Source organism: Lissotriton vulgaris, chromosome 6, assembly GCF_964263255.1.
Source record: "Lissotriton vulgaris chromosome 6, aLisVul1.2, whole genome shotgun sequence".
Lineage (NCBI taxonomy): Eukaryota > Metazoa > Chordata > Amphibia > Caudata > Salamandridae > Lissotriton > Lissotriton vulgaris.
Window position 1 is genome coordinate 977,001,724 of NC_141694.1, and position 24,239 is coordinate 977,025,962.

At 45.4% G+C, this 24,239-nt stretch overlaps 1 pseudogene; it reads left to right on the top strand.

Annotated features, from left to right (window-relative positions):
* The first annotated feature begins 989 nt into the window (after nt 1-989).
* Nucleotides 990-1,841, top strand: LOC147708270 (uncharacterized; annotated as a pseudogene).
* The last annotated feature ends 22,398 nt before the right edge of the window (nt 1,842-24,239 follow it).

A 24,239-nucleotide genomic window follows, 5' to 3' on the forward strand; every position in this document is an offset into this window, starting at 1 on the left:
GCTCGGATGTACACTGCCGCCATGCCACCACAGGAAGACCCGGAATACACCAGCGCTCTAGTCTCCAGACGACTGGAGGGGGCAGAGTCACGCCTAATAGCAGAAGTGAGGAGAATAAGAGGAGAGAAGGAGGAACAGACGGGGTGCAGCGTTGGACGCAGGAGAGTCGAGCACCTGGAGGATGGAGAGGAGTATCGAACCCAAGAAGAAGGACGAGTGACCAGTGGAGAAGGAGTAGCGGACGGCAGAGGAACAGCGGAGGAGAGAGCGGAGAGTCGAGCCAGAACAGTGGAGGAGAGAGCGGAGAGGCAAGCAGTAACAGCGGAGGAGCAAGCGGGGAGCCAAGCAGGACCGGTGGAGGAGAGAGCGGCAAGCCGAGCAGGACCGGTGGAGGAGAGAGTGGGGAGCCGAGCAGGGGACGAGACGAGAGAGCCCAGGAGCCAGGAGAGTGTTCTGTACACCATTCACAAACCCTGTGGGCCAACGGAAGGAGGAGACGCCCCGGGTCCCTACGCCCCAGTCCAAGGAACGGGCCGTGGCTCCAGGCAAGTGCCGTTACAAGGGGCATTTTGGTGGGGTGTGTGTGTGGAGGTGGGAGGTAGGGCACCTGAGGGGTGTTGCTTGTGTTTTATTCATTCCTCACTAAGCCCTCCTCACATTAAGCGGTGACGGTAGCACATAACTAGGCAACAAGACACCTGCTGACCCCGACCTTTGCACCCTCTTGTTTTTCCCTTCTGAGGCCCAGAGACCCGGGAACCATAAACCAGGACCACAGACCACGTGACCATTACTGCACGACACAGAGAACTAGGGATCTGCCCATCTATCCACATAGACCCTGTTATACCTTTCTCTTGTTGCTGGCAAAGCATAAATAAAATAACTAACCAATACTATACCCCGTGGTTTTGTGTTCTGCACACCCGTGTGACCCCGAACTCCTACAAATTTGGTGTCAGAAGTGGGATTTCAATCTCTGTGGCGACATGTCACAGCCCGTGCCTATTCCGGTGGAGAATGTCATTACCCAATTAGCGGAGGGCCAAAGGCATCTCCAGATAGTATTCGAACAACAGATGCAAACTGCGAAAACAGAGAGGGAGGCCTTGCAGGGTGCCCTGAAGGAACAGGCCACTCTCCTCACCACAAATCAACAAATACAAGATACCGCCATTCTGCGTCTCACGGACGCTATAGCAAATACCCAGATTCATCCCAATGTACCTAGTTCAGTATTACAAAAGTACCAAGAAGGAGACGATCCAGACTATTTTTTCACTAACTTTGAGCGAGTCGCCACCTCGGCAGCATGGCCCAGAGAAAGATGGAGTCAGTATATTGCTCCCCTTTTATCTGGCTAATTACAGGCCGCCTATCAGGCAGCAAACCCCGCAGGCAGAACACCATATGAGGAGATAAAGAAAGCCATACTTGAAAGACTCGGATGCGACCAGGAATATTACAGGGCCAAATTCCAAAAGGAAAAGTGGAACCCCAGGGGACAACCCCAAGCCTTTTATTATCGGATACAAGATCTGGGCACACGTTGGCTGACTCCTCACGAGTCCACCATAGATGAGCTGACAGCCAAAGTGTACCTAGAACAATTTCTGAATGCCTTACTACCCACTACCCGCTCCTGGGTCAAACAGCATCCCCACCTCACACCTACCATAGCAGTAGACCTAGCTTGTGCATACCATAGGGCCCCCGAGTTCCGAGCAGGGATTACCCGAACACCTGCACCCCTTCCAAGACAGACAACCCCCAGACCTCCAAACAGACCGAGCCCCCTTTCTCCCACGCGTCCCCTTCAGGCCTATGTCTCCCGTCCCTAGTCCCAGTATACAAGGGCCCCAGTGCTATCACTGTTCCGAATGGGGCCACATAGCCCGACAGTGCCCTCATAGAGCCCCACCGGCCGAGCCAATGGAAATTGGATATTCCAAGGGACGTATATATCTAACAGGCAAGGGTCATCACCAGTATAAGAGGGAGGTACTGCTGAACAGAAAAAAGCAACAGGCACTGCTGGACACAGGTTACCCCACAACAACTTAGAGACAACAAAATAGTGCATGTTACCTTTGTCCATGGTAACACCGTAGGGTACCCCATAGCGGAGGTACTGTTGGATGTCTCTAACGACCCCCAGTTGCGCAAAGTAGGTGTGATGCCCTCTTTACCGGAAGCCGTCAATATTGGGACGGATCATCCCAGGTTTGACCAATATATCAATGAGACAAAAAGTAAAGCAGCATCCTGGTGGGGAGACGCCCCTTTTAAGAATAGCGAGGTGGAGGGGGTAGCAGGGAAAGATCGGAAAAGTAACAGCAAAAAGCAAAAAAGCCAAAACCCTGTACACACAAGCAACACGACAATCTCATGTTTTTCCTGTGACCCTTACAGACATGGTGTAAACCACCCCAAACAGCTTTCGGGTAGCCCTGAGGGACGACAACATCCGTCTTAATGCCTGGGAACAAGTGCAAGAGCAGGAGCCTGACAAGGTAGGACCTTACTTTTATGTGAAACGGGGTTTATTGTACAGAGCCAGGAAAAGGGCAGACGCCGTCACAATCCAGCTCCTTGTTCCCCTGTCCTTCTGCGACCATGTGTTACAGCTGGCGCACAATCATACCGGGGGGTGCTTTATGGGAAAGAACAGACTCTCACATATTTATTAAGTAAATTCTACTGGCCCGGTGTCTATAAGGATGTGGCAAGATATTGTGCTGCATGTGTGCGGTGCCAGTACTCGAATCCCACCGGGATAAAAAAGGCCCCGTTATGTCCTCTACCCATAACAGACATTCCATTCAAGCACATAGGCATTGACTTATTGAGACCGCTCACTCCCTCAGCTAGAGGCCACAAATATCTGTTAGTGGTTGTGGATTATGCTAGTCGGTATCCAGAAGCATTTCCCCTGAAATCAATAACGACCCCTGTGATAGCCAGAGCCATGGTCACCTTATTTACTCAGGTAGGGTTCCCCGAAGAGATTCTCACAGACCAGGGGACCCCGTTCATGTCGCGCCTGATGGCACAGGTGTGTGGGATCCTGGGTATCCGACGGACACGGACCTCCGTCTATCACCCCCAAACAGATGGCCTTGTGGAGCGTTATAACCTCCTAGCCAATGCACGACCAGCACAGATCAGTACATGGGGAACCCAACAAGAGAACAGCTTCCAAGCCCTCAAAACCGCTATATGTACGGCACCCATCTTAAAATGCCCAAACTTCCGAAAACCCTTTGTCCTACAGACCGACGCATTCGGAGTGGGCCTGGGAGCAGTTTTACAACAGCCCAATTTGGACAGTGAGTTGGTACCCATCCTATACATAAGCAGGAAACTGTTCCCTAGGGAGGTCCAGTACTCCACCATAGAAAAGGAATGCCTGGCGATCAAGTGGGCAATCGAAGCCTTGCAGTACTACCTCTTGGGTTGTTCCTTTTTTCTGTTAACAGATTATGCCCCTTTGACCTGGCTGGCACGAAACAAGGACACCAACTAACGTATCCTCCGGTGGTTTATGTCCCTACAACCTTTCTTATTTCAGAAACTGCATATCCCCGGTTACAAGCAGATCTGTGCGTACTATTTGTCCCGACATCCCTGTCCCGATTGGCCACCTCGTCCGTTCTTATGGGGGGAGATATGTGAGGAGGAGCAGGACGAGACCCATGGGGTGGCTCGGATGTACACTTCCGCCGTGCCACCACAGGAAGACCCGGAATACACCAGCGCTCCAGTCTCCAGATGACTGGAGGGGGCGGAGTCACGCCTAATAGCGGAAGTGAGGAGGATAAGAGTAGAGAAGGAGGAACGGACGGGGTGCAGCGTTGGAGGCAGGAGAGTCGAGCACTTGAAGGACGGAGAGGAGTATCGAACCCAAGAAGAAGGACGAGTGACCAGTGGAGGAGGAGTAGCGGACGGCGGAGGAACAGCGGAGGAGAGAGCGGAGAGTCGAGCCGGAACAGTGGAGGAGAGAGTAGAGAGGCAAGCAGGAACAGCGGAGGAGCGAGCGGGGAGCCAAGCAGGACCGGTGGAGGAGAGAGCGGGGAGCCGAGTAGGACCGGTGGAGGTGAGAGCGGGGAGCCGAGCAGGGGATGAGACGAGAGAGCTCAGGAGCTAGGAGAGTGTTCTGTACACCATTCACAAACCCGGTGGGCCAACAGAAGGAGGAGACGCCCCGGGTCCCTACGCCGTGGTCCAAGGAACGGGCCGTGGCTCTAGGCAAGTGCTGTTACAAGGGGCATTTTGGTGGGGTGTGTGTGGGGAGGCGGGAGGAAGGGCACCTGAGGGGTGTGACTTGTGTTTATTCATTCCTCACCAACCCCCCTCACATTAAGCGGTGACGGTAGCACATAACTAGGCAACAAGACACCTACTGACCCTGACCTTTGTACCCTCTTGTTTTTCCCTTCTGAGGCACAGAGACCCGGGAACCATAAACCAGGACCACAGACCACGTGACCATTACTGCACGACGTGGAGAACTAGGGATCTGCCCATCTATCCACATGGACCCTGTTATACCTTTCTCTTGTTGCTGGCAAAGCATAAATAAAATAACTAACCAATACTATACCCCGTGGTTTTGTGTTCTGCACACCCGTGTGACCCCGAACCCCTACAGTCTATACTAATATAATAAAGAGAAAGCCCCATCCTTTGAGGAGGGTAATCTCAGGAACCACAGTACCAATCACAACACCCAATACAGCGTTGGAAAGGGCAGTGGAAGCAGAAGGACATAGGCTATGCAGACGCCCACCATAGACATTTAAACGGTAAAAGAACCATGCCAGCAAAGTAGTCCCTTGTGGGCGTGTGTGCGTTGTGCTGTGGGCGTGTGCTGGGGGTGTGACAAACGCTGGGGGCGTGTGGTACATTCCGCCCTTCATGCCATGTCTCATATTGTGTGCTAATCCCACCCTGCTCCCTTTAAATACCCCTGCACCCCATAATCATAACCCACCCTTACTCCTTAAAATACCCCAACACCCTTAAACACTAACCCATCTTAACCCTATAAATATACCCTGTACCCCAAAACCCAAACCTATCCCTAAACCCTAAAAATACCCCTGTACCTCAAAACCCAAACCTAGCCCTGAACCCTATAAATACCCCTGTACCTCAAAACCCAAACCTACCCTGAACCCTAAAAATACCCCTGCACCCCAAAACCCAAACCTAACCCTGAACCTTAAAACTATCACTGTACCCCAAAACCCAAACCTACCCCTGAACCCTAAAATACCCCTGTACCCCGAAACCCAAACCTAGCCCTGAGCCCTAAAAATACCCCTGTACCCCAAAACCCAAACCTATCCTTGAACCCTTAAAATACCCCTGTACCCCAAAACCCAAACCTACCCCTGAACCCTAAAAATACCCCTATACCCCAAACCCCAAACCTAGCCCTGAACCCTAAAAATACCCCTGTACCCCAAAACCCATACCTATCCCTAAACCCTAAAACTACCCCTGTGCCCCATAACCCAAAACTATATCTGAACCCCAAAACATATACCTCAGTACCCCAAAACATATACCCCTATACCCATACGTACCTATCCAAACATTAAAAAAAAACATGCTTTTACCATTCATGCATTTACAACGAATTTTGTTGTAAATGTATGCGTGGTAAAAGCATATAAAATGTAATGCCATGCGTTATAATGGCATTGCGGAGTCATGGTACTTTCATAATGAAAATATGCGGAGTGATGGTATGCGGAAAGAAAGTTGTGAATAATGGGTGTTTACCCTCCTCCGGTAAGTACATTGGTGGCACGACGGCCCACATCTCCAGCAACATACTCATATTTTTTCACCACCCATTTCAAAAATGCACAGGTCTCTCTCATTGATGGGCAGCACTGACATACACTTTTAGACACACCTCCCGCCACAAGTTCTAGAATTGCAAACTTTAGAGCTGGGGAGCTACGTTCGAATCTCGGCATCAGCTCAACATCCTGTGATTCCAGGCAAATCGCTTTGTCTCCCCGTGCCTACCACAAATTAATGTGTTCTTCTGTAATGTAAATTGTGCTCATGCCATGTTGTCGAGTTCGCGCTATATAATATTGCAAGGAAAAATAAAGTAGGGAAACTCAAGTTCAAATGTAGAAAAAGGAAGGGAGGCCTCCTTTGTATAGTGATATGGGACAAGGAGAACTAGGGGAAGAACAAGGAAAGTCCCTGAACCATTCAGCCTATATGAAACCCAAATATAGTTCTCATATACCTCAAAATACCACAAAATACCAGACTGTACCTTCAAATTTTTACCCTTTTAAATATGAACAAATTTATAAACAGAAATAAGAACCTTAGATATTGTGTTTGTTATAAGAGATATGCAATTTATTACAATTTACAAAGGTTAAAAACATTTTTATGCACAGATAATATAAAAACATTAAAACATCACAATTTGGTTAAAAACAATGAGTGCAAGGGGTCACAGTTTGTTGTTGTTGTCGACGCTGCGTTTCGGTGAATTAGTGATAACACCTTCTTCAGGACAAACAATTCTATAAAAGAACATTACAATTAGAAGACATCCCTTTTGTGCATGGAAAACGGCATTGTCTCTTTTTTTCTTTTTAAACACAATTTTTAACCTTTTATTTGTTTTTCGGGCATATTTACTCAACACACTAGTAACAGTATGATTTAATTACAGTGTACATGATTAGGTTCTTTAGGGTACATTTCTGGGGGCATTTTGGTATATATGACTATATAACTGGGTCCTATAGCCTGTTGACATAAAGTCACGCATTGGGTAGCTTCTGGGAGAGAGTGATTATGAAGCGTACCTGTGTGCGATTTCTTCAGCTTCCTCTGCTATTCAATTTATAGGAATTTTCTCATGCAAGATCTGGTATATGTAGCTTCTGGTTTATTAAATTCCAGTTAGCAATACCTTTCAGAAAGAGATAACGAATATACTCATGATTCTTAGACCGTTTCATTTTCAATTTTTACTGAGGTTAACACTTTTTGGTGCCCTCGTCATTGCGCATTTTTTTACCTGCTTCTATTGAAAACTCTATGTTGTAGAGGATACCGGAGGGGGGCCACCGTGTTGTATGTGGAGACCACTGTTGAGATCAAAACAGATAGGATGGGCTGTATTATTTATTATTGCACCATTTATTTTTCTTTTTAAAATAGGCGGGATTCTCGCTAATTTATTGTATCGATATTACTCACCAATACTAGGGGTTATTAATAATCCTTCCTTTTGAGTTTAAAACGCGCCACTGGATGTCTTCAATTATGTCCGCAGCGTGGGGTGGTATCATTGACGGTTGTTCTTAAATCCAACCTGTGTGAAAAATATAATATATACCACAGTGGGTACTGATGTGAGGCTCCACAAAAAGGTAAGTTACTACTTATTTTAGGGGACTGGATGGTCTTTGAAGGGTGTTATGGTATAATAGTATTGTTATTAAGCAATGGTAAAAATAATATGGGGGCGCTAACTATTGTTGGGTTAACTAGGAACATTTTTAATCGATTGCCGTGGGTTAGTTTGGCCGCAGTTCTAGAAACAGTTGTCGGCTCTTCCGAGATGGGCTGGTTTGGTGCTCGCGCTTACCTTTTAGCTTCTAACCGGCCTCCCTGCTCCCCTCTCGGTCCTTTCAGCATCCGCTAGCCTGCACGATCAGCCAAGGATAGATAAAGGCGTTCGTCGGCTACTTAAAAGGACTAGTTTTCCTGGGAAAAAAGGTTAATTGGATGACGTGCTTAGTCTTCAGCCAATCGTCATGGGTTTAGGCGAAGAACTACAATTGTAGTTCTGTCGCTTTCTACCACGTGATAGTGGAAAAACGTCACTATTATGCTCTATAAGCCTCTTTGTTTGTGGTAATCAAACATCATACTAAATCATTTATAAATTGTAGATCTAAAAATGTAATATACTTAATCAAGTGCCCATGTGATTATGTATATATTGGAGAAACATCACGAGAAATGAGACTCAGACTAAATGAACATAGATCTGCAATCCGCTGCAAAAAACCAGGAGCCCCATTAACAGATCACTGGCAGGCAGCGAGCCACAAAATTGAAGAACTGAGATGGTGTGGTCTCGAGATTATCACCCAAAATATGAGAGGTGGAGACATCAACACAAAGCGGAAAAAACTGGAACAATTTTACATGTCCCGTTTTAACTCCGTGAACGACGGGCTAAATTCAAGAGAAGACTGGGAAAGGATTCTGCAGTAAATTAAGAACCCAGCGAAATTCTCTTATATTTCAAGCGCATCTTTCAGTCATTTTAAACAAATACGTGTAGAAAGTGAAACAACTACAATGGTAGTTCTTCACCTAAACTCAAAACGTCAGACTGAAGAATCATCGCGCGAATGTCACCTAATTAACTTCCTCGTAAATTCCCTTAGATACCTAGCGCGTCTTCGGTTACCACAAACAAAGAGGCTTATAGAGCATAATAGTGACGTTTTTCCACTATCACGTGGTAGAAAGCGACAGAACTACAATTGTAGTTCTTCGCCTAAACCCATGACGATTGGCTGAAGACTAAGCACGTCATCCAATTAACCTTTTTTCCCGGGAAAACTAGTCCTTTTAAGTAGCCGACGAACGCCTTTATCTATCCTTGGCTGATCGTGCAGGCTAGCGGATGCTGAAAGGACCGAGAGGGGAGCAGGGAGGCCGGTTAGAAGCTAAAAGGTAAGCGCGAGCACCAAACCAGCCCATCTCGGAAGAGCCGACAACTGTTTCTAGAACTGCGGCCAAACTAACCCACGGCAATCGATTAAAAATGCTCCTAGTTAACCCAACAATAGTTAGCGCCCCCATATTATTTTTACCATTGCTTAATAACAATACTATTATACCATAACACCCTTCAAAGACCATCCAGTCCCCTAAAATAAGTAGTAACTTACCTTTTTGTGGAGCCTCACATCAGTACCCACTGTGGTATATATTATATTTTTCACACAGGTTGGATTTAAGAACAACCGTCAATGATACCACCCCACGCTGCGGACATAATTGAAGACATCCAGTGGCGCGTTTTAAACTCAAAAGGAAGGATTATTAATAACCCTTAGTATAGGTGAGTAATATCGATACAATAAATTAGCGAGAATCCCGCCTATTTTAAAAATAAAAATAAATGGTGCAATAATAAATAATACAGCCCATCCTATCTGTTTTGATCTCAACAGTGGTCTCCACATACAACACGGTGGCCCCCCTCCGGTATCCTCTACAACATAGAGTTTTCAATAGAAGCAGGTAAAAAAATGCGCAATGACGAAGGCACCAAAAAGTGTTAACCTCAGTAAAAATTGAAAATGAAACGGTCTAAGAATCATGAGTATATTCGTTATCTCTTTCTGAAAGGTATTGCTAACTGGAATTTAATAAACCAGAAGCTACATATACCAGATCTTGCATGAGAAAATTCCTATAAATTGAATAGCAGAGGAAGCTGAAGAAATCGCACACAGGTACGCTTCATAATCACTCTCTCCCAGAAGCTACCCAATGCGTGACTTTATGTCAACAGGCTATAGGACCCAGTTATATAGTCATATATACCAAAATGCCCCCAGAAATGTACCCTAAAGAACCTAATCATGTACACTGTAATTAAATCATACTGTTACTAGTGTGTTGAGTAAATATGCCCGAAAAACAAATAAAAGGTTAAAAATTGTGTTTAAAAAGAAAAAAAGAGACAATGCCGTTTTCCATGCACAAAAGGGATGTCTTCTAATTGTAATGTTCTTTTATAGAATTGTTTGTCCTGAAGAAGGTGTTATCACTGATTCACCGAAACGCAGCGTCGACAACAACAACAAACTGTGACCCCTTGCACTCATTGTTTTTAACCAAATTGTGATGTTTTAATGTTTTTATATTATCTGTGCATAAAAATGTTTTTAACCTTTGTAAATTGTAATAAATTGCATATCTCTTATAACAAACACAATATCTAAGGTTCTTATTTCTGTTTATAAATTTGTTCATATTTAAAAGGGTAAAAATTTGAAGGTACAGTCTGGTATTTTGTGGTATTTTGAGGTATATGAGAACTATATTTGGATTTCATAGAAACTCAAGTTCACACACTACTGAATGCGCACTCTTAAGTGCATCAGCAGTGCACTGTGAATCGGAGCGTTTCACAGGCCTGTCACAGATAAGAAATGCTATCAAAATGAAATCCTACAAAACAATATACTACTGGCCGGCAGCAATTCATACCCGGACAAAGTCGGGACGGACTGCTAGTACTATATAAAAAGATGCATCTTTGGCTCCGCATTAATGTCTCCCCAGGCCACTGTGAGTGCTCTCTTAAAGGAAGGTGTGTAGCAAGAATTGACCTGCTGGTAGGCCATAGTCCTCCGCAAGGGTTTCGAACGGGACCAATGCTCCGTCAACATACAAGTCTCCCAGTAGCGGCTCGTGGAGGGAGTGCCGCGGGCCGATGGGGCGGGCGGGGGAGGGGCAGGGTGAGGATTGGGTGCTGAAAAGCCAAATGCTTTTCAGCACGCGTAATGAGATTTGTTTTATTTATTTATTATTTAAATTACTCAGGTCAGCCGTGAGCCGGAGTTTACTACCCCCTACCCTGCCCCTCGCCCACCCCACCTCACCGCCCGTGGCACTCCCTCCATCAGCCGCTACTGAAGTCTCCCAACATTTGCAACTCAGCTGCATGCCAGTGTGTGAGTGTGCCAACGTGAGTGCCAAGTTGTCCTCTAGGGGTCCCTAGAAGCAGAAGTATGGGGGCATAAGGGACCGCATGTCTGGTGAGATATAGACGTCTCCTATAACAGCGGTGGGCCAATTTTAGACAAGCCTGCAAGGGGGTGGCCAGAGTTCTCCATGGTGTGCAATCCGGACCCCGCCTCCATCTCACCTCACTAGAAGAGGATGTCCTCAACACCATGAATCCCCACATGCCCCATTCGCTGCCTGTGAGTGATGTCTGCAAAGTGGTGCCAGGTAAATGTGATGACAATAACACTGATATGAGATGTCTGTCTCTGTTGCACCACAATTGTGACTTTGGAAGTTGTCCCAAGTATGTGCTAAAAAGCATTGTGAGTCAGAGACTCATGTGTCTCCTTTTGTACATTGCACTACAAGTCCCAGAATCCTTTGTGATGAAAATAGCAAATCCCATCTCCTCAGTCCCAAGCAGTGGCTCAGCCCTGCTGTGTATTTACCTAACACTGATAAATGCCAATAGACATATGCCCCCTCCACTTAACATTATTGTTAGCATGTAGATGAAGTGACGAAATGTTGTGACTAGTTGCACATGTACATTTTTTGATTGCTGAATTTTCTCTCTTATCCTCTATTGCACACATGCAACTAGAGTATAGTCATTCACTGTAGCAGAGGTCCCTGCATCTTCTGGGAGACAGCAACATGAGCCACAGCCATACATACCACCATCACTAACTGGTAGGTAAAATTTGACAGGAGATGGTCCAAATGCCTACACTGTAAGCAGACAACCCATAGACATATTACATTTATTCCATCAACGGTGCCAAACCTGTGAACTGAATTCAGAAATCTAGTGCAACACATGTGGCAACTGGAATGTTAACTGATAAACACACATATCTGTGTAGGCCCAATGACGTCCAGGAATCTATTCCCCACAGCAATATTTATTACAAGGTGAGCTGTGACATCTTGTCAGGTACCACACACTAGGCAGATGCGGGACCTTGGTAAGTAAACTCAAGAATGATGTACCCGAATGCCCATGCTCATAAAATGTGGATTTAATGTCTGCAGTACATTATGTGTGTCTGACATCACTGTTGTCCCTCATCTCAATATGCCCACATACAGCATATTACAGCATGCCATATTACACCATGTTGGATAGTGAACGGATGACTCCAAATGTATGGCAAGTGAGTGCAAATGTACATAATAAACTATATTGTGTCATATGAAGAGAAGTAGCCACAACTGGATTGTAAGTCCATGACATGAAAACTCAAGCAAAATCACAGGGCCCAGAATGTATGGAAATGGAGGTGGATGACAAGCCAGTTGTATGTCACACATGCTTGTTTGCATTTTAGTCATGCAGATCATTAAGTATGGTGTCACTTCCTTCTTAAGCTGCTGAATCGAGGATTACATCTTCTGCTACACCTACAAGGAGCCATGTTCAGCAGTCAACATCATGGGGGATGTTAAAACAACACAGAGCTGTGTCTGGAGCTGGTGAGTTTGCTTGTACATTGAATGTCTCTATTTAACACCTCAGTGCTCTGGTGTGAGCTGTCAAGTGTAGGTGTACCCAAACCAGGTCACATGTCCATCATCCATTGGTGTAAAGTTCATTTACTTCAAGCCCTGTGTTGCACCACATAATATACTAGGTCAAATACTTATCCTGTTGCAACCTTTGTCTTCCAGGTGCCTAGGACGATGAGTACATTGAACCTTCTACCAGTGGTGGACGACAGGCAACTGAAGGGGAGAACCCACTAACCTTACAAGCACCCATTTATTAGCTGCCAGCAATGTGCAGGAGGAGCAGGAAGAGGAAGTACAGGAGAAGGTGGATGAATTGGGGGATGATGGAGACTATCTGGCCCTTCATACAGAGAACGAGGAGTCAGATGCCCTGACCATAATATTAGGTCCACTGGGAAAAGTTTTTTAGGGCCAACCCCACTCGGCCCAGCAAAGTGCCTCAGAATCCAAACACCAGGATTGGCTGTTCTCAGCAATGCACTAACCAGCCGCAGCACTAACATACCCCAACACAGTCATCATTCCCTCACAGCCCTCACATCTGGGACAGACGTGGTGGTTTCAACACACACTCCTCCTAATACAGTGCATCCGAGGCACTCTTTATCCCATCTGAGGGACCCACCACCCCTGGTGCGGTGCATGTATACCCTGGGTACCAAGCTCCTTCCTACAGCCTATCACCTGCCACCTCCCTGCTGGTAGATCTTCCGTGTGGAGGGGGCTAGCAGAGGGCCATAGTGTCCAGTGGGAGGAGTAGTTCTCCAACATAAGGCTTAGGTGAGGCAGGACATTAGTGCCATATGGGCCTAGTTTGTCAGACATGTCAGAGGCACTGCAGGGCACACGCCAAATCCATCAGGTAGTGGACCAACTGACCTAGGATTTGGACAGGATGGCTAAATCTTGGTAAGACATTTCCAAGAAGTCAAATGACGTCATATCCATTCATAGGGAAGAGAGTGCAAGAAGCCATGCCTTGGCCATGAAGATGATGGAGGGCATGCTGAAACTGATCCAAAGTTCCCCTTCAATGTCAGCTCAGGGACAGGAGCCTTCACATCTACCTGCAACACATCATACCCACCCACCTGTATCACAAGCTTCACAGGTAAAAGAGTTATACCATCAGTGTAACAAGCAATCACGTGGAAAGCAATTAACTACTCCCAAGGTATATGTTCATACTTTGAACACAGCATTTACAATGAAGTAAACAAGCTAGAGATAGTTTGATGCAAAGTAAAACTTTATGTATCATACACTAGATCAAAAATAAATAAGCAAAAAACAGTCTGCTTGGAAGAGAGAAAGGAAATCAAATAATGATGTTTGCACAGAATGGAAAAGTGGACTTGGAGGGGGTTATGCAACATAATTAAAACACGGCAGGGAGAGTCAGGGGAACCAGTCTATATACAAAGGGAAAACTAAATGTTCAAAAGCAAGACATAGTTAAGTCACTCAGCTGTCCTCTTCGTCATCCTCAATTAGTACAATGTTAAGATCCTCTGAATCAGATGCAGGCTCCTGGCTGGCTGGTGCAGGAGTCAAGCCTAGACACTACACAGGATTGGGACACACAAGGGGTAGGGGGTAAACAGTGTGAGACAATATACAAGGGAACAAATAGGAGAGTAAGGAGTTATGTCCGCGAACATCGGACGGGAAATACTCCTGATTCCCTGGTCAAGGATCAAAAAGAACAAAAAAGAGGAGTACTACCCGTTGAGGGTATGTGAAGGCTTTTATCTAAACTCAGGAAGAAATTTTCCTTTGTTAGGAAACCCCTCACTCACCACCTGGTGGTGACTTGCTTCATCATCGGGGCCCACCCAAGTGGCCTAGCGTCACTTGGGTGTGCTTCAACACCTGCAACTGCAGTGGAGCTGGTAGTGAAATGTGGGGTGCAAACAAAAAAGAATGTGAGTGTTAAAAATGTCCTGGTATTCTTTGGTATAAAATTTTAATAAAAAAGATACTGGACAAAATTAAGAAAAACAGTTTGAGATGAAAGTGGGGGAGTTACGTTCCACTTATCTCTATTATGTGTGTATGGTCGACATGTTTCTACCTTATGGGGAAAATCCCCGGTATTCCTCAGGACCAAAAACCAAGGAGGTGGGTGGTATGTGCCCCCTAAAAGGCACACCCAGTCCTAAACCCTTGGAAAGCCAGAAGAAAATCTCAACTTCTGGTACGCACACCTTGAATGGAGGGTGCTTTAAAAACAATGAAATGCCCCTACCGAGCAGCGAGCACGGGGAAGTAGGTGAACTGCCAGACCTCGCCATGAAAACTTCTATGTTGATACCGGCGTAGCGCCCCCCTCCTGCCTGATGCAGCTCTAGTTGAGCTGTAGCATTGTTTTTAAAGCACCCTCCATTCAAGGTGTGCGTACCAGAAGTTGAGATTTTCTTCTGGCTTTCCAAGGGTTTAGGACTGGGTGTGCCTTTTAGGGGGCACATACCACCCACCTCCTTGGTTTTTGGTCCTGAGGAATACCGGGGATTTTCCCCATAAGGTAGAAACATGTCGACCATACACACATAATAGAGATAAGTGGAACGTAACTCCCCCACTTTCATCTCAAACTGTTTTTCTTAATTTTGTCCAGTATCTTTTTTATTAAAATTTTATACCAAAGAATACCAGGACATTTTTAACACTCACATTCTTTTTTGTTTGCACCCCACATTTCACTACCAGCTCCACTGCAGTTGCAGGTGTTGAAGCACACCCAAGTGACGCTAGGCCACTTGGGTGGGCCCCGATGATGAAGCAAGTCACCACCAGGTGGTGAGTGAGGGGTTTCCTAACAAAGGAAAATTTCTTCCTGAGTTTAGATAAAAGCCTTCACATACCCTCAACGGGTAGTACTCCTCTTTTTTGTTCTTTTTGACAATATACAAGGGGACACAATGGGGGTGGTTTATGAGGAGCATTGTGCAAGGGGGACAACATGGCTGCACCAAAGAAGTGATAGAGCCAGTGAGTGTGGCCATGGATCTAGATGTTCCTCTCAGAACATAAGCAGCTCATCCCAGAGCTGCAGTAGGATCCAAGAGGAGATGTCTGGCTGCCCCTCATGTGCCCCCATCACTTCCTGGGATGCAGCTGCAAAAATGACAATATAGGGAGGAGTTTGGGTCTGACAAGAGAAGTGTGGTGTGTCACGGTCAGAGCCTTCGCTTAGGTCTTCCTGGTAGTCACTTTGAGGGGGACTAGTGGCAGAGGGTGCATGGGGGCCTCTAGAGTCAGGGAGAGGATGTTGGCAGGCCCAGGTTGTGGTGTGCCCTGCACCGGGGACAAGTCAGCAAATGTAAGGTAGTGATTGTCAGAGGGAGGGTCGATCTCCTCCCCCTAACCAAAGGTTTCCAGTTCTTCACCCCCTACAATATCTTCAGCCTCCACCTGGTATGTAGCACTCTAGGTGTGTTCTGGCTCTGTCTGGGTGGGGGCATATCCCCTACCTTCAGATGTTGAGGGTCCCTCCTCCTCCTCTTCAGTGCTGGAGAGGGGTTGTGGCTGCCAGTGACCCAAGGATGTCCTGCTCTGCCCCTGGTCCTGTTGGTCTAGGCTGCTGGGCTCTCTGAAATGGAAGACAAATCACTGTGTATTGGTTGTACAAATCAGAACAACACACATTACTACATGAAGCTAGTGCAGACTTTGTTCTCCCTTGATCGCACTTTCCAAATAGAAGTGACTTGGAGCTTAAAGAATGTGTACGTTCACTGTAATATACTGATTTGACTCATGCATTGATATCCTACTTACATTTACATTGCATACACTTTTGTACTGACCACCCCTCACCTTCAACATTCTTGTAATCTGTTTCCTGTCATTTCTACATAAGCATCTTCCAAAGACAGACTACAAAAGGAGACGAGAGACAGTCCGGATGGTTCTGGGATGATCCTGTGACATGGAGTATTAGCCCTCCTACTCTTACACTTACTGACAAATGTCATCTGCTGTGTAGCATTTTATGACATAACACAAATGCAGACTTGGGTGTACATATCCAAATAAGGGATTAGATATTAGCTTTGCTAAGATCTGAGTCTAATAATGTGATATTCCCTAGCAACAGCAGACACTCTGGTGACACATTTTGCCTTTAAATTCTGCTTAGTTGGTGCTGTACCCCGGTGAACAGTTGTGATTAGTTGGTACAGCTACCCTGACTGAACAAATGCCAATCTAGCCACTGTTGGGAATACGTGTATGTAGACTCACTTGGAGAAGTTGGTATCACTTTAGAGTGAGACAAGATTTCAAAGTCTGTCTTCGCTTCATGGCACATGATTATCTGTCTTAATATGAACCCAAACTCACAAAAGGTATGCAAGGTACAGCATCCAACACCCAAATGCCTCTCATCCATACACTGGACAGTGTCTGTGCCATTCCTCACCCAATGAACACAGCCGTTTTCAGGCCCTTCGTTCTTTTTCCTCTGTGGCTTCCAAAAATGATAGGTCCCAGGATGCACTCTGCTCAGTGCATTCTATGTGCTTTATTGAGGCTGCTGCTTTTGCACAGATTCGGTAAATGGGGACAAGACACACACCAATGGTATGCAAGGTACAGCACCCAACACCAAACGGCCTCTCATCCACACACTGGACAGTGTCTGTGCCATTCCTCACCTAATGCACACAGCAGTTATAAGGCCATTGGTTCACCAGTAATGGTGCTACTAGTGCAGTTTTAAAAAAAATGCACATGTGAGGGTCTTTTCCCCCCGGTAGCTTCCAAAAACTACAGGTCGCAGACTGCACTCTGCTCAGTGCATTCTATGTGCTGCAGTGGGGATTTGGCCTCATACTGACTGATGCATTTGCACAGATTCAGTAAAAGGAGACATTGGATACCTGGTGGTATAACTCTGTCATCCCTTACATCATACTTCCAGACACATATTGCAGTCAATGCGCTTACCAGTTCTCTGCTGCGTATGCTCCTCCAGATGAGCATGGAGGGACAGCAAGGCTGTCTGCAGGACCCTCTTATACAGTGGCAAGAGATGGGTCCAGTGCACATGATGCTGGGAGGAATGACCCAAAATTTCCTGGACTTTTAACCTGGCCCAGCGTTGTAGGTCTTCCAAGGGCTTAGGGCACTGTAGTGCTCCGCAATGAAGGTCCAGATTCTGGCATGTGCTGCAATACTCAGCTGCCAGCCCCCCTGCCAGCTGGGGGCACATTTCTAGCACTCCCTCTGCTAATAGGTCCAATTCCCTTTCTCTGAAAGGGGTGCTTTCCTCATTAAATCCCTCAGCCATGCTGGGTCAGTTTGAGTGTACAGAGAAGCAGGATGGCAGAGGATCTGATCTGGTGCAGAGGATGGCTCATAATGAACAGAAAGTGGCTGCCAGCAACTCCCTGTGATGTATTTCCTGCCCAACATTTTCTGTATGAAAAGCTTGGGTTGCAGTCCATTTGGGAATATCTGTCCCGAGTGTGTACTCTCCACATGCAGAGCAGAGACTCTGCATACAGAGCGGAGATTCTGTAAATGGACCGGAATGCACTTTTTTACAAAATGGAACATTAGGAATGTGAGATAAATGGTAGAGAAGGTTATGGAAATCAGTTTAGGCAGAGAAAAGGGTGTGGCCAGACACTACATCACATCACAGAAAAGTTTGCTCCTTTGCATCATGGTACATGCAGTCCACAATTAACACTCCCATCATTGTTGACTGTACTGTTACACCAAAGTTGGAGGAAAAAGTGCAGTGCGTCCCCAGATCCATGGGGCCTGATTCACAAAGTGTATCATCACTCATGTTGGAGGCCCCTCAGTTATGAGGGAGTCATTGCAGTTGGAGGCAAATCCTCCACAATAAGATAGTGAAGCCCCTTTGTGAATCAGGCCTCTATTGTCAAAATGTCCTGGGAGGTCTCTCACATGCACAGACATTTAATAATCTAAGGCAATGGATTCCTTCAAGACATTGTCAACACTTATTGCTGACATCTGCACATTACATATTGCATGGCCAATCTTTTGGCTCTGGTCAACAACTGTTGTTTACATACATTGAGTATGGCCTGCAAAGTAGTCTCAGGATGGAATTTATGGACAGAGTGTTAAATATTCAACTATCCTCATCAGGCTGTCTGGTTTTAGGTTTAAACCTATAATAACTGATAAAACCCCACTGAAAGAGAAATAGCCCTCACCAGCGAAAACATATAAGCACTGAAAAAATACCTGCGCAACCACAAACTAAATGGCATTCAAAGATTAGAAAAAAAGAGAGTGAAAGAGCCATTTTTTTCTTCCTGTAGAGGCCAATACAATGTACCTTTGTTACACAAGCTGGCAGTAAGAAAGTCTGGGATAACATTATTGTGCTTGAGTTTTGTTGTTTAGGGATGCCACTAAAATATTGTTATTTCTTTCTTTTGTTTCTTTCAGTTTTGAGGTCTTTGGTCTGAAGATGTAGGGTTTAGAAGCATGTTTTAGGTCTTGTTTAATTATTTTATAAACTGTAGAGAATCAGGAAATACCAAAATCACATTTGGTATTTTAGCTGTGTTTGATTCTTTCACTGATAGGTAAAATGGCTGGTTTCATAAGAATCTTTTCTAATATGTTTCATCACATTTACCCACAGAGAATGGGTAAAAACCCTTAATACATCAGCCCCCAGTTTCCAGTGAGTCAGTATTGATAGTAGGCGAATTAATAACACCTCAGGCTTTAAACATTCAAGGTATAATGACAAGTATATGTGAAAAGAGCACTATCAATAAGCATCTGGGATAGTGGTTAAAACATGACACCAGACTTTTGGAAAACACGGAATGCAGTGTCACTTGGAATGCTCTGCAAAAAAGGTTCTTTCCAGTTCAACAACGATTGGAGTGGTATTGTTTGTATTTGCAGTGATTCAGCTACATATATGAGAACGTTGTGTGATGACCTGTCAAAATTGATACCTGAGCTGAAGTGCTTCCTTGTAAGAGATCCTTGCCACTTGTTAGATGGTATGCCTAAAGCATCTTTACAATCTTCAGAGTTAATGAGGAATGCTATTGACTTTTTAGTCCAATCTGGTGCACTGTTTCCTTATGCACATCAACGCAAATATTTATAATTTTGTGCTTTGTATGGCATCAAAAAAAGAGTCATCCCAACTGTATATATTATATTATCCATGTGGGAACTGTTAACAGATTGTTTGCTGCATGATGATGGCAAAGGCAAGAAATGTGAGGATCTTTGGTCACATATTGATAGTGATGTGAAAAAAAGTACACTCTACTGCATTCTTAGAGTTTTACAGGAAAACATAGCTGCTGTAGGGGGCATAATAAAAAAAAATAGAGTCTGAAAACACCCTTGTCTGCCAAGTGTTCAGCATAATTGGTGTAAATGTGAAACATCTCCATGAGAGTAGGCTGGGCAACATCTTTAGTGACTTCGGCATTGCAACATGTTCCATGTTAGAGTGCTTGCCAATTGGTAAGCAAAGCAATGGTGGAGAACAATTCTGGAACTTTTATTTTACAGTGTATGAGAAATGGCTTGCAATTATGCAAAGAAATATCCCTTCACCACCAATGGCATTTGAAGTCAATGAAACATCACTGTGGTACTCTGTTTTAGATCCCTTCTGTAAAGGGGAATTTCCTCTGTAGTTTTTAAAGTGCTGCTTCATTTTTGACCGCTTCAATAACTCTGAGGGCATAAGCGCCCAGACCAGTGCAAATATTGCAGACCCTGCCCTGAGAATCGCAATCTTCAAGGGAACCAGTATTGGCATGTAAAGCTATGTCAGTGGCCAGAGTTAACAAATTGTGTACTGGCTATTTTGCATTGCCCATCCCAAGTGCCAATGTTGAGAGGGCCTTTTCACAGACGTTTACATGGGAAGGAAAGAGAAAGCGCATATGACTGAAGACTCACTGAAGAAGTATTGTATGGTGTACTACAATAAGTTAAATTTGCAAAAATCTATTTGGACCTCATGTACACTATACTTACACTGTCTATATAACATGCGCTATCAGTGCAGAAAGCAAGCAATAATAAAAGCAAAACTTTCCATAAACACCGGAAAAACAGTGTTTCTGTAGTTTTGAATGGCGCAAAAATGTATAACCATTGTTTTTAAGGTACTGAAATCACTTGAAAACACTGAAAAAACCCCATCAGTATTGAACAAAAATAGAAACTGAAAACAGGAAAGCCTAATCATCATTAATAACAGACGGCAAACCACATGTTGTCCGTACCAGGTTGCTCAGATGAAAGAAGTGTTAACTAGCTGATCATGGACATGCATATCTTGCCCTTTGTTCTGTGCAATAGGCTGGTTGCCGGGATTCAGACTTAGCTGAGGGTCCAGAGGTATGTGTACGCTATGACTTAAAGATAAGTTGTGCAAAACACAACAGGCTACTATGATCTGGCACTCAGGGGAGTACAGCAGCTCCTTGTGTGTACACTCAAGACATTTGAATCACAACTTCAGGAGACCAAAAGTGCACTCTATCATGGCTCAATTACGTTTGTGTGCCCTATTGTACCTAGGCTGAGGGGATGTACGTTGTTACAATGCATGCTTTTACCACGCATGCTTTTACAACGCAGGTTTTTCAACGCAAGTCGTTACAACGACTTGCGTTGGGGGGTGCTGGATAGTGAATAGTTTAACTATTCCAACTCCAGTCCCCGTGGATAGTAGGGAAGGTGTTGGATAGTATATTAAACTATTACCTATCCTAGAGCGCCCCCCAGCGCAATTCGCTGTAATGACTTGCGTTGAAAAACCTGCGTTGTAAAGGTACTGCGTGGTAAAAGTTGCGTCGTAAAGGATGTTTCCCAGCTGAGGTACAGTGGCTGCACAACTGTTAGGTGTGCGGAGTTGAGGGGAGAGTGCATACCTAGCATCACCTAATGGGGGAAATTAGGGAACTTGATTACATGTCCCTCTTGCATCTGCACAGTACATGATCTATACTTTGGCACATGCAGTGTCTATTGAGGCTGTGGTTTGTGGCATGATGAATATTGTTATGAAATGGTTGTTTATTTGAGATAGCATTTATACATTACTTTTAAAAATGTCACACATGTTTTGTGCTTCGTACGTACCCAGTAGCCACATGTTGCCAAATTCTCCCACTGCCATTTGCAGGTTAAGAGGTGAACTGCGGAATATGTAGCTTTCTTGAGTACTGCCTGGAAACACTGCATGCGTATTAAAGAATCTACCACTGGCATCACTTACATCCTTCACATTGATGCAATGCCATAGGTGTCTGTTGCAGAATATGCTTGCAATGTGTTGAGGTGGCTGAAGAACCACATTGGTATTGAAGGACTGGGTTGTTTAAGACCCAGCGGTGCCAGGGGACAACACCTGAAACCTTCGTGGGTTACCTGTTCCGGCGTACAAATGACAGAGACACGGGACACTTCCTTCGGCGTCAAAGATTCGAGGTTTATTTACTGCAGGGAACACAGAAGTCACGTGAAGTACACAGCCGGTATGTTCGCGGGATCTGATTCAATTTGCTACTGTGGATCGCTCCTTTTATACAGTTTTCTCTCATAGGTTAACATAGTACACAAAGGTTTACAACTTGGTTCCCATCATTATCCCCAAGAGGGGTCGCTTTGATGTATTCAAGGTCCGGAACATACGTGCAGAAACATTCGGTGGTTCCCAACTGTAAAAACCCATCTTCCCACCATTAGTACATTCCAATCAGCAGTAAACAGATCGAAGGAGGAACAAGGACAGGTGCAAGGAAGGCAGAAACAGTGGGGAGATCGAAAAAGGGTGAAAAGGGGTGGTATCGGGAAACACGAACTGCAAGCATCAAAGGGACGTGCCTAATGAGATGCACGGCTAAGACAATAGACCGGCACGGCAAGATGAGCCTCAAGCGGGGCCATCTGCCTTACAGTATCATTCCTCTCATCATAAAGACACTTTCAAAGGAAATGTGTCTTCTGCAGAAGTCTTGAGAATCCCAGGGTCGCGAAGCGGACAGCGTCCGTTCGCTGGCTACTTGAGGGCAAGAGACAAAATGGATGCCGTATCTAAGATGGAACCCGTGGGTACAGATAGAAACCCGCGAAACAAACGAACGGTTCAGGTTAGCACAACGAAACTGCACACACCAACTAAACTCGTCATTTGCGGTTCATAGATACCAGACTCGACCATATTCGTGCGAGTCGAAAACACCACTTACAATTGTCACGGAACCTCAGACGCTCCTTTTGCCCTCATGTAGGCAAGCACTAGTCAGAATCATACTCGATATTCATCAGACCATCTAGATGTTGCTGCAACATAACTCTGTCCATCTGAGCTCCTTTGGTAACAGGCGGCTGTCTTATACACGTCGTAGCACAGAGGCCACATAAGGCAGGACCACACTGCACGCAAAGGCAACACGTGAACAGAAACGCTGCAACAACTCCGACGATCATCAGAATCTTCCAACCCCAAGTCGACATTAGGCCCCAAAACCACCCAAGTAACGTCCAATCCCCTACGTCCACGTGTATGGACTCAGAGATCTTATGCAACTTTGAGATGGCTTGATAGACAGTTGGAGCATTATCTGGAATGAAAATACAGCAGCTCGAATGGATCACCTTACATACTCCACCTCGATCTGCTAAGACCACGTCTAAAACCATGCGGTTTTGTAACGTCATAAGCCTATCCGCCTGAAGTTCTGTGGTGATATTACCAAGGGCACTGGCAGTGATATTAGCTGTCGATTCCACCACTCGAGTTAATTGTCTCAGGTTCCTACTATTAACCATAGGTCCCCAAAACGGGAGGAAACCCTTGAAAAAGTCTCCTGCCTCTTGACCAGCAGTGTCCTCTTCGCTAATCACGCCTCTCACAACTCTAGTTTTGTGATAATCTGCATCGACAGTGAACGTCGGAGGCAACAGATTTGCGATATAACATGAGCCCACAAAGTCGGAGGGCAACCATGTATACGCACGATCATGGCAGACAAAGTATGTACCCTTGGCAGCCAGAAACACAGGGGACGAGACCATCGGCAGGATATAAGTCTCGGAGCAAGCACTCTCTCCAAGACGAGCTCTCGATCTTCGGCCACGACCCAATAGACAGAAGTTACCAAGGTGGGGTACGACCCATATCGGAGGCGAGCTCTTAAGCTGCTTTTCACCAGTGAGCGCACTATACTCGACCTTACTCAGGACCCTATAGGCTTGTACCTCTTCTTCTGGAATGAGCGACGGTTCATAGATATCCCTATCTAAATCATCTATCGCTATAGCCAAAGGCTTGTGATACGAACCAGGACCAGTGTAGGGAGATGGTGGCTCTCAATTGGGGTAGGAATCTAGTGTGCTCCGAAACATTGTTTGAAATGCTCGAGCTGAACCCTGGGAACTATAAGGAAGGACCAGATATGGAATTCCCTTATCCGTGGTATGTGGCATTAACCCGCATACCCAACAATTAGTAGTGTTAACCACTAACTGGTGCTGATGAAGGAGCTGGATGAAGGAATTATTTCTAAATTCTGCACGTCTAGCCTGTTCGTGTTCGGGTAAGATATGGAAAGAATGAGGGGATGCAGTGGAGGTATATTTAGGTTCAGAAGTAGGATTAGGTAAAGCAGAGGGTAGGAAGTACGATATCATGTAATACACCCCACCCGCCAATAACGAAGACAGAACCATAAACAGAAAGAAACATTGAAACACAAAACATTTGGTACGAGTTATCTGCTGTAGTTTGAATCTTTGCGCCTGAGCTTCTTCCAAGTCCATCAGCTTTGAAAACGCCATCCCCTAAGACCGTCCGCAACGTTTCTTGACGCACTTCGTTCTGTGTAGCAGTAGTCAATCCCTAGGAGATCCCAGGAACCGACGGCCTTTAACCT